We start from the raw sequence: 12202 nt of genomic DNA, 5'->3' as shown, positions 1-12202 counted from the left end.
AGAGTGGTCTCATGTAGGAAATGAACCTAGTTAGCCCCAGCTCTTGGTTGCCACTTAAACTTCTGTGATTGTCTAAGTCACAACTTTGTTCTTAGTGGTTGCCAGTGGTTGATGATATGCAAAGACCCATCAGGGTCTCAAAGGATACGATCATAGTCAGGGCCCTAGGTGCAGACTGATTAAAAACCAGACACCCAAGCAGCACCTGGAAAAGTATGTAGTTAAGCCTACTGGGAGAAAGAAACTGGAAGACGGGCATTTGTGCCTGTACTGAGCCTGAGGATATATAACCACAGGGGATGCTCCTGCGTTTGTTTAAAAAGTGTTTCTTTGCTACAATTTTGTGGGACTCATGAATGCAAGCCCAGTTGGCTATCAGAGCCAGGCAATCTGGGGCCTATCCCTTCTTTGGCAACTGCAAAAAAAGGGATGGCACTAGATGTGTACAAGCTCCTGTCAGAGAGATGCTGGTGACCTGATTTTCACTTTGGAATAAGGCAAAAAGAGAAGGTGGGGAAAACAGCCACTAGCTCCTCTGAGTTCAGTGGAGGATCACAGGTAGATGTGAGTTAGAAGACAGACCCTCAGTCATCAGCCTATAGAGTATGTAATCAAACCCCTTCCAGGGAAAGATGGAGGTGCACATTTTTGCCTGATTCCCCTGTACTGAGCCCCAGGGTAGGCGGGGGGGGGGGGGAGGTATGGCTAGGGAGGGGCAGTAGCTGTGGCAAGTGCTCATGCAACCATTAAGAACTGCTTCTTTGTTATCGTCCTGTGGATCTTGGAAATTCAAGCCCCATTGGCTTTCAGAATTGGGGATTTGTAGGGGTTGGCCTTAAAAATTGGAGTGCTAGATGAGTGGCTCAAACCTGTCACTCTTCAGGCATAAACTGGCACCTTGGGGGTTCCACACCTATTGTATGTCTCTGTGCTGGGGGTGATGTTTATGATTAGAGTGTGTCTCAGTCTCCCATTTTGACGTGTATATTTTCTCTTTCACCCAATGTGTAGGAGTCACGCAACTATTTCCTGGATTTCTCTCAAAAGGAATCACTCCTTATGTAGCTGCACATTTGGTGTGTCTGTGAAAGGAAGGAAGGTCATGAGCCTTCTAGGTCACTATCTTGTTCCTTCATAAAGGAAATTTTTAATGTCTTTAATAAAATAAAGTTCAATTAATAAAATTAAGCTAAATCAAGAACCAAAATAGTGTATAAATAATGTGCTTTACTTGGTTAAAAGGGCTTTAAAAAGGATTTGGCCCCCTCTGCTTCCTTTGGGACTTTATGCAGGCAAAATTCTTATTCTTAAAAGGTAGCAATACAGAATAAAATGAAAATAGTTGATTGAGATGATGAAGTTATTCATACCTAATATTTTCAGAGCAAATAAGAATAATATTAACAATATAAGCAAAATTTTAAGAGGACGGACACTTTCAGAAAACAAACCTATCTAACCGAATTCTGCCCCTTTTTCTCATTCAACTCCTTCTATGTGTTTTTGAAATATATAATATTGATTTTTTAAAGGTCTTCAGAGACCACTTTATCCAAAATAAATATCAACTTCCTGTAACATATTTGAGATAATGGTTCAAGCAATAGAAGATAATATGTATATTTTCAATATATACATTTACCCTGTTTACTACTACCTATATTTGCCCGCTCTATATATTAACCCCACTTGGTTAGAATCTCATTTCCCAAGCACATCTAGTATGTAGTATGCCTGTGTGGGCCATCGTGTCCATGGGGTCTCTGGAGGACCACCTTGTACTTTCTCTTAACCTCAGTCATGAGCCTATTATTTAAGTTCATGGGAACCCTCATTCTATTGTCTCTCTGCTCGACACCCTAGTCCTCAACTAGAGATTAGAATCTTGCCTGGAATTGCCTCTCACTTGCCTAGCATCCTGATGGCTGCATCCTGCTTCTGTGTCCAAGGTGTTTGCCATTAATAAATCATGAATAATCCTGCCAGACTTTACACCAGAACCTCACCCTGCCAAATACTGCTGCACAGCACCTCCTACCCAATGAGCTCCCTGGCTACATTGACAGTTTCACGGATGTTGGCCTATACTCTCTGGTCTTATACTCTTTTTTTTAATTTTTTTAATGTTTGTTTATTTCTCAAAGAGAGAGACAGACAGAGTGTGAGCAGGGGAGGGGCAAAGAGAAGGAGACACAGAATCCGAAGCAGGCTCCAGGCTCTGAGCTATCAGCAGAGTCCAACATGGGGCTCAAACTCACAAACTGTGAGATCGTGACCTGAGGTGAAGTCAGATGCTTAACCAACTGAACCATCAAGGTGTCCCATTGTTGTCTTATACTCTTATAACCAAGTAAATTTCTGAGATTTATCCAATCTTAGCTCTGTCCCTACCTTGACCACTGAAAGCTTCCTCTTATCCAAGATTATCCCCAATAGGAGAGACTTGTACTTTAATTAAAAATTAAACTTATGCTTTCAATGGCCCCTGTCCCACGCTGTTACTCATCTTTCTTCTGGATTCATGATTTCAATTTTCCTCTGAATGAAAGGGAGCTGGTTTATAAAAATGTGCACAAGCATCTCTAGGTGATGGTTGTACAGAGGAAAAGAAGCATTCTGAATCCTGATCCAAATGTTCTTGAGACAATTGGACAGTGAGTTCAAGGGACAATCTCAAGGCCATCCAAGGAACCACTCTAGCCTCTCCCGTGTAAGTGATCCCCAGGTAGAGCAGCTTGCCCAGCCCAGCCCACTGGGGCAATTTACTCATACAGCTGGACTTAGGCTGCACAATCACCTCTCTCTTAAAACTACTGGTTACTGCCAGTACCTGCTAATGTGACAGACCAGTTCAACCTGTGTTCATACCTAAACTAACCCAACCAACAGAGACTCACTTTCTCTACCGCTTCAAGGTTCAGATGAAGCACTCATCATGGGGCATGTAATCTGACTTTTCTCATGGCTGCTCACAGGGGTTGGCTAGCACAATCCATAAGGGCAGAGTAGTTAAATGCCCTGAAGAAAATACACTAATCAATGAGACACAGGAGATGACAAGGAGATTTAAGATAAATTCATTCCCCTTCTTCTTTTTTCAATTCCAATGGACTTTTCTAAGACACAGTGATTCTAGATAACCTCTCTGGAAATGTCCTATAAGTACACAACTGCCTGTGTTATATATAATGCTTCTAAAGCCTTGCGAATACTGTAAGGAAAGGGTTTTTTTTAATTGTCTTATCTATGTATCTGAGCTCTTAAAACTTTCTTATAGCTAAAACATTAGAACTTATCTGTAGGATTACAGAGAGATAATCCTGCCTTAAGTAGTGTGAAACAAAAACAAACAAAACCAGACAACTGATAATACACTTGATATTAAAATCTATTTTTTTCCCCCATTTCTTTCTCTTTTCTCTTGCTGCCCATGCGAGGCCTTTATTTTATGAGCTCCTGTTTCTTGCAATTAGTCAAAAACAATTCAATTCTAAATAGTGAATTTAGACAGCATTTTTTCTTAGATTAAAAGTCATATACTTGTTTTTAAATCTGCTTATTCACGAAAATATATTGGAAACCATTCTGCTGAGCTTCTATTTTCTCTGATGTTTTCGGTCAGTATTCTTTCATCATAAAACAGAAAACTTAGCAAAATTAACTAACATTTAAAAATTTACTGATGTATATTTAAAGCCAATAAACTGCTTTGTTAATAAGAAACAATAACAACAACATGAGATGTAATCAGCTCAGGAACACGCTGCCTTGTATTTGCTCTCCTTTCTCCACTGCCTCACTTCCCTTCATTCTTGCTGTCCTGGGATTGCAGGCCCAAATAAAGCATGTGTAAATTTTTCCTCCTATCTTCTTTCTAGGGAACTTGGACTAAGACATAGCATATTCATATCAGTTAATAATCCTGACTCTTGCCTCACCTCCAGAGAAGAGCAGAGTCATATACGGAGGCTGGAGAGGTCTTAGTACTTTTTAGCTTGTGGTTAGAAATCTCTCTGGTAGGGATGGGCAGTTCATTATTACCTCTCCACCATCTGCCTGTCTCTCCCTCTTTCTCTCTCTCTTCCTGTCTGCCTTACCCCCCTCTTGGTTCTCTCTCCCTCTCTTTCCCCCCTTTCTCTTTCTCCTGCCCTTCCTTCCTCCCTCCCTCTTTCTCCTGTCCACCCCCTTCATGTTCTCTCTCCCAACCCAAGAAAGGATCTTAATAGAGTCAGATAAGAGGTGACATGAAGAAACTTTTTGAATTTAACCAATGCATGTGAATGACTGGGGTAAAGAGCTAAATAGGGAATAAGAGGAAATAAAAATATTTTCATTGACATCTAACAAAGAAAATTTAAATTTAAATTCTGGGCGATTTTCAATGAAATTCATTTCAATATTCCTATTAGTTTCAAAAGTGTGGAGAGCATAACTTTGAGGAAAATTTTCCCAAAAAATTGTTCTAAATATGTGTGAGATCTGCCCTAAATTTTGGCATTTGATTTTAAAGCACAAAGTGTTCTTGTGAAGAAGATAAGAAAATAGACCATGACCTTCTTAATAAATGTACTATATATTTTTTTAATTCTAGGTTATTCTTTTCCCAGAAATTTAAACTCTCCCTTATCCCTTAATTCAGTATTCATCATGGGCTTAGAAATCCCGTTGACTAATACAAAGAGTGAACTGGGCTTCACATTTATAAGTGGACTGCTTGGTAAATTTATTCTCCTGGGTTTAAAATAACCACTAAGTAGAAAATTGTAGCAGCACTATCAATGCAACAGAAGTAGGCTGATAAATTAGGAATGGAGGAGAAGAATTAATTGCTATTGGACATGAAAGGAGAATTTTAGTTCATAAACATTTGTGCTGTAATCTCCTCTAAACTTTAATTAAACTCTCTTGAGGTTTATAATCTTAAAATACATTTATTTTAAATTTACCCACTTGCCAGAAAGATTTATTCAAGCTGTCAGTGTTCTACTTTAAAGCATTTCATTTTGAAGTGACTGATTCCAATCATCATCCCTCTGATGCGGTAAAGTCTTTTAAAGCCGACTCAGGAAACTTCTGCTTTATAGAAGAAAGAAATAAGAAAAGAAAAGAAAAGAAAAGAAGAGAAGAGAAGAGAAGAGAAGAGAAGAGAAGAGAAGAGAGGAAAGGAGAGGAGAGGAGAGGAGAGGAGAGGAGAGGAGAGGAGAGAAGGAAAGGAAAGAAAAGAAAGAGGGAGGGAGGGATGGAAGAAAAGGAAGGAAGGAAGGAAGGAAGGAAGGAAGGAAGGAAGACTCTTCAACTACAGGTGTGAGTATAAATTGGTACAACTATTTGTATAACAATTAAGCACTGTTTGGGAAAGTTGAATGTGCACATGCTCTACAATCCAGTAAGTCCACTCCTAAAAGGCACAGAACAACTCTTATGCATGTGCAACTGGTGACCTTAACAGGAAACTTCACAGCATCATTGCTCATGGCAACAAAAAAATGGAAAAACTCAAAAATCCATGAAGAATACACAACTTGGAATATATTCAAATCAAGAATATCATATATAGATAAATGTGTGCCTATATATGATATATATAGATATATACATGTATCAGTGCAAATAACTATAGCCATACATAAATATCTAAGGATGTTAAAAAATTATAATATTGAATGAAAAAAAGGATCGCATTTATAAAATTCAAAAAAGAGACAACATAAATAAATCTACCTGGTAAAAGAGTAAAGAACCATAAAGTAATGATTAGCAAAAAATTTAGGAGAGAGATAAGTTCTATAATAGGAGGGAAAGGAAAATTTTCAAAGAGAAGCACTTAGGGGACTTATAAGTCACTAGGTAAGTACCATTTCTTAACCTGGTGGTGGATATGTGAATATTTATTTTATTATCATTATCAAATTGTGTCTATGTGTATTCCCTTACATTTGCATATATATTCTGGAAAAAAAGTTTTAATTATAATGAAAGGTATTGTTAGCAAAATGATGGTATAGGAATTTCTAATTCACACCCCTCCCAGAACCATCAGTTTGAATAACTATCCATGAAGAAAAATACCTTCACAAAAGCTAGTTTCCAAGTGACAGATTACAGCACTTGGGCAAAGCACAGAAATAAGAAAAAAATGTATTGAGGAGGTTAGGAAAGATAGATTCATACTACCCCATCACTTTTCCCCCAACCCAGGCAGCCCAGCACAGAGAGAGACACTTTCCCCATGGGAGAAGGACCCACCCAACACCAGACAAACTCCTGTGGTTCTAGACGCCCCCTACCAGACTCCTGTGAACCAGATACACAGCTCACACCAGCACCTGCTGGATTCCAAGCCATGACCTTAGGCTCCCAGAGACTTCCACAAATCCAAGCTCTGGGCACATCCCAGAGCTGGCAGATCCCATGTACTCAAATGGCATTTGTGACTCCAGGCTCCTAATCAGCCCTTGTAACCCCAGACTGCAGGCAAGTACCTGAGATCCCAAGCTCCCAACTGTGCCCAGCTCCTGGCCTACGACCATGGACTCACACTTTCTCTCCACCCCAGTACCAAGCCAACCCCTAATGACTTTAGGTCCAGACTATCTTCTGTGGATCCAAGCTTCCAGCCTGCCCCAGCACCAGGCCAGCCCACACAGCCCCAGCCTCAAGGCCAGCTCTCATGACTCAGTCTCCAGGCCCACCCAAGCACCAGACTGGCCCCTATAGATTCAATCTCCATGTGAGGCCCCAGGTTACGAGCCCATATCTATGACCCCAGGCTATAGGCTTACCCTAGTACCAAGCCAATTTCCATGGTCTCAGACTCTAGTCCAGATCCCCTAGAACCAGGCTCTCAGTCTGTCTGAGTATGAGTTTGGCCCCCATAAACCTAGATGTTGAGCCCACACCAGCAGTCCCCAGCACTTGGTTGACCTCTGTGGACCAGGATCCAGGTCCACCTATGCAGACCCAGGTCCCAGGTGCCTAAAACTAACACAATTCCAATGACTGGCCCTCAAGAAATAAAGATGTATGAACTGCCTGAAAAAGAATTCAGAATAATATTTTTGAAGAAATCCAATGAACTAAAAGGGAACAAGTAGACAACTAATTGAAATCAGGGAAACAATGCATGAACTAAAGGAGAAGCTTAGCAGAAAAATAGATACCATGAGAAAAAACAAACCTAGAATTGAAGAAAATAATGACTGAAGTGAACAATTCAATAGAGAGCTTCAATATCAGACTCAGTCAAGCAAGGAAAGAGTCAACTTTAAGACAGGTCATTTGAAGTCATCCAGTCAGAGGATCATAAAGGAAAAAGAATGAAAAAGTGTGAAGAACTCCTACATGAATTATGGAATACCAAGAGATATAACCTCTGCATTATTGGAGCCCAAGAAGAAAGAAATAAAGGGAAAAAAAGAATCTTTAAAGTAATAAAAGAGAACTCTCCAAATCTGGGGAGATAACTGGATATCTGACTTTATGAAGCTAATAGGCCACACTAAAATTTCAACCCAAAATAATCTTCACCCATACACATTATGATAAAACCATCTAAAATCAAAGACAATAAGAGAATTTTAAAAGCAGAAAGAGAGGGGCACCTGGGTGGCTCAATCAGTTAAGCAACCAACTCTAGATTTTGACTCAGGTCATGATCTTATGGGTCAAGAGTTTAAGGCCCACATCAGCCTCTGTGCTGACAGGGCAGAGCCTACTTGGGATTCTCTCTCTCCCCCTCTCTTTATGCCCCCTCCCACTCATGTGCTCTATCAAAATAAATTTAAAAAAAATAAAAATAAGCATTAAAAATTTTAAAAAGAAACAAAGAAAAAAATAGTCACATAGAAGGAAACCCCGATAAAGCTATCAGATTTCTCAGTAGAAACCTTGCAGACCAGAAAGCTGGCATGATATATTCAAAGTGCTGAAAGAATAATACTGCCAATCAAGAATATTTACCCAGCAAAGTTGTCTTTCAGAAATGAAGAAGAGATAAAGACTCTCCCAAACAAAACTGAGGGAGGTCACCATTACTATACATATCCCTTATAAGAAATGCTAAAAAAGAGGTTTTAAAGCTAAAATAAAACTAATTAATAACATAAAAACATATGAAAATATCAAACAAACTAGTACAGGGAATTATATAGTCAAAGTTAGAATACTCTAATACTATATTAAGGTGGTGCGTTAATATCTTAACACCAGTATAAAAGTTAAAAGACAAAAATTTGAAAATAACTATGGCTACAATAACTTGTTAATAAATATACAACATAAAAACAGGTGAATTATAATATCAAAAACAAAATTATGGGGAGAGAGGAGTAAAAGGAAAGAATTTTCATATACAAAGTTAAGTTGATAATCAGCTTAAAATAGACGTGTGTGTGTGTGTATGTGTGTGTATAATGTTTTATGTAAGTATTATGGTAAGCACAAAGTGAACCTAGAGTAGACACAAAAGATAAACAGAAGGGAATCAAAGAATACTACTATGGAAAATCATCAATTCACACAGAAAGATGGCAAAAGAAGAAAGGTACAAGGGAACTACAAAAGAAAAACAAAAACACAATTAGTAAGATGGCATTAGTAAGTCCTTACCTATCAATAATTACTTCAAATGTAAATGGATTAAATACTCCAATCAAAATACATGCATACAGTAATTAATAGATTACAAAATAAGATTCAACTATATGCTGCCTATAAGAGACTCGCTTCAGTTTTAAAGATACAAATAGGCTCAAATTAAAGTAATGGAAAAAGATATTCCATGTAAATGGAAACAAAAGGAAGCAGAGATAGCTATTCTTATATTAGACAAATTAAACTTTAACCAAAAAACTGTAACAGTAGAGAGAAGGTCATTATATAAGATAAAGGGGCCAATTAATCAAAATACACAATAATTGTAGAAATCTATGTACCCAGGGGTGCCTGGGTGTCTCAGTCGGTTAAGTGACCAACTTTGGCTCAGGTCATGATCTCACAGTTCATGGGTTCAAGCCCTGCATCAGGCTCTGTGCTGACAGCTCAGAGGCTGGAGCCTGCTTCAGATTCTGTGACTCTCTCTCTCTCTCTCTCTCTCTCTCTCTCTGCCCCTCCCCCACTCACTCTCTGTCTCTCTCTGTCTCTCAAAAAATAAACAAATGTAAAAAAAAAAAGAATCAATTACAAGAAAATGAAATGGGTGTACTCTTACATAGGAACTCTTTATGTATACTTAAATTGTGTACTTGATGCTACTAGAAAATGAATGTTAACTATAGATTCATTTGTAAAAATTAAAACACCTAACTCTTCATTAATAAAAAAATTGATAAATCATGAAACAAGTTCATACTATTGAATATAATAAAGTCATAGAAAGAATGATACAAATTTCTATTAGTGTTTCTAAAACTATGATCCAATGATCATCTTGATCAGAATCACCAGAGTTTTTGGTTAACAGATTACTGAGCCACACACCAGACCTACTGAATTCATGGGACTTAGAATTTTAATTAGAACCTCAGCTCATTCTTATTTATGAAAGCTTGAAAATAGCTACTATATATTCCAAGAGGGACAGCTCCCTAAATAAAATTGTTAGAAGAAAAAGCAAGATATGGAATAATATATGGAACATAAGCCTGCGTTTATAAAGACAAAACTGTAGAGTTGTGTGTATATTTGTGTGTACTTGTGTGTGTAGCTGTGCATATGCTTGTGTATATTAATATGTGTATGCATGAATATAAACAAGTGATATGAAAACGTCCAGAAAGCAATATAGCAAACGTTAATAAGTCAGCACAGAGCCTGATGTGGGGCTCGAACCCACAAACTGTGAGACCATGACCTGAGCTGAAGTCAGATGCTCAACCGACTGAGCCACCCAGGCACCCCTCATTTGATAACTTTAAAAGAAGAAAAGCACGCGACTAAAATATAATTGCAGACCAATGAGAAATGTAGAAGATTAGTGTCTTGCCATGAAGGATAGGACAAACTCCAAAGCAAATAATACCAATTTTTTACCAAATGCATATTAAGCTTTTCTGGTCATCAAAGCGCACCACTCAGATCTCCTATTATTGTCCATTTTTGACCCATGGTACCAACAAACTGTGCTCTGAATCCTCCACTGCACGGCCACCATGAACACCATACCTCCCACAGGCTGTTCCCAGCTAAAGAATCAGTGCCTCCAGGGTCCTAAAGCAGACCCATTTCCATGAAATATGATTTACACAACCACTTGGGCTTGAAAAGTGACCATAAACATTGCCAAAACTTTCTCAGGACTTCATTGCCGTCTAGGACTCTTCTTACTGAAACTTCCTGTCAATAGCCCTTTATAGGGATTAGACCTGCGGTGTGGTCTGAGAGCTCTCCCACCTCCACTGACTCTTTCCCCAACTTCCATCACAGGGATTTTAGCCCAATAAATAACTTGCAGTCCTAATCTTTCTTTGATATCTGGTTCTTAGAGAACCCAAATTAACAAACTATCTGAGTCAAAAGTCTGAACTCTTAATAAGCACATTGTACTACCTGCCAAGTAAAATCTGTAACTTTACAGAGTATTTCCCTACTTTTTAACAGATTATCAGCCTGTCAAATGAACAAACATTTTCCAACACTGTCCCCAGACAAACCCATTACCTCCTCTAGGATGAGGTAATGAACACCACCACTTGACTTTCCAACACCCTGAGTGAAGATTTGCCCAGAACCTCAAGAAGACCAGCCCAATTGACCCTTTCTTCATTCCTTCATTCATTCAGTCAAAATGTATTGAGTACTTACTATATGAGAATTACAGTCCCAGGCCCTGAGTAGGAGGTGCAGACTAGGTCTCTGCTCAAATGTAATTTATAATCTGGAGGAGAAAAAACAGACGTAAAAAATAAACACACACATATCCTTAAAAATTACAAAAAGTAGGGGCACTTGGGTGGCTCAGTCAATTGAGCGTCTGACTTCGGCTCAGGTCATGATTTTGCAGTCTGTGAGTTCAAGCCCCACCTTGGGCTTGCTGCTGTCAGCACAGAGCCCACTTTAGATCTTCTCTTTTCCTCTCTTTGCCCCTCTCCCATTTGTACTCTCCCCAAAATTAATAAATACTAAAAAATAATTACAAAAGCCCCATGAAGGAGAAGAAACAGAGTCTCAAGAGTATAAAAGAAGCAATTTTAAGATCAGAAGGTGAAAGGCTTTCTAGAGACTATGAAAGTATAAGTTTCTTTGTCTCAGTATAAGCTGAGACAAAGGACGAAAATGAGCCTGTTACATGAAGTTTGGGAAAGCAGTTCCAGCAGAGGGAAAGCCCAGGAAGGCCTGCAATGAAGAGCTTTGTGATGGAGACAACACAGGTGAGAGGCTTGAAAATAGTTACCTGTGGTTAGAGACGTAAGCAAAGGTCAGGTCGTTCAGGGCCTTGGGTGCCATGGTAAGGATTTAAGATTTTATGACGTCACTGAAAGGTGTTAAACAGGAGCTGAGGAGGGGGAATAATAAAAAGAGGCTAAGAAGAATATGGTCCCATTTCAATTCTTAAAAGATGACCTTGTCAGGCTTTTAGAAACTGGCTTAGCAGAGCACACAGCAACAAGAGAAATGAGGTGAGCCGCCAAAAGTGGGGACAAAGGTAAAGGTGGAAGGGGTCAAGCAAGAGCAGCATATAATGCATAAAAAAAATTGTGCAAATTGTCCCACATGTGAGACGTCCCAAGAGATCCAGCATTTGGATACTTGCCATGCATTCAGAAGATGTTAACAACCACTAGTGGAAATAGAGAGCAGTAACCATCCAAGAGAAGACTGCAGCCACAGTTAGTTAAGTAAGGAGAACATTTTTCTTTCCCTCTCTTTCCTTACCACTCGAACGCACTGAGTGCTAGGGCACTAGAGCCTAAAATAGGTAGGAGAAAAGGCATATAGCAGTGGCTCCCAGAATCAGCATCGCCTGGGATCTTATTGAAAATAATTATTCTCAAATCCTTCCACAGACCTACTGAATCAGAAACTCTGGAGTTAGGGCTCATTGATTTGTGTTTTTAACTAGCACCCCAGGTGATTCTGCTGCATGCTAACGTTTGAGAACCACCACCGTAGAGCTGGGCCGAACACAGAAATCTTAAACTGTACTGGAATGAGCTTTTAATAACTGTAAGTGATCTGAAAGTTATGGGATCTGCCTGAGATGTTA

General features: G+C 39.1%; 1 long non-coding RNA gene across 4 annotated transcripts in view; it reads right to left on the bottom strand.

Moving 5' to 3' along the window:
• LOC125924563 (uncharacterized) overlaps window positions 1-12202 on the bottom strand; it is a 215411-nt gene that overhangs the window by 152903 nt on the left and 50306 nt on the right. For all 4 annotated transcript variants that reach the window (XR_007458471.1, XR_007458470.1, XR_007458469.1 and 1 more), the window contains exon 3: window positions 10801-10873. This is a non-coding gene — a long non-coding RNA (uncharacterized LOC125924563). The remainder of the gene's footprint in view (window positions 1-10800; window positions 10874-12202) is intronic.

This window comes from Panthera uncia, chromosome F2 (assembly GCF_023721935.1).
Source record: "Panthera uncia isolate 11264 chromosome F2, Puncia_PCG_1.0, whole genome shotgun sequence".
NCBI classification, from domain to species: Eukaryota; Metazoa; Chordata; class Mammalia; order Carnivora; family Felidae; genus Panthera; species Panthera uncia.
The sequence above is the reverse complement of the archived record's forward strand: the minus strand, read 5'-3'. Positions and strand labels throughout refer to the sequence as shown.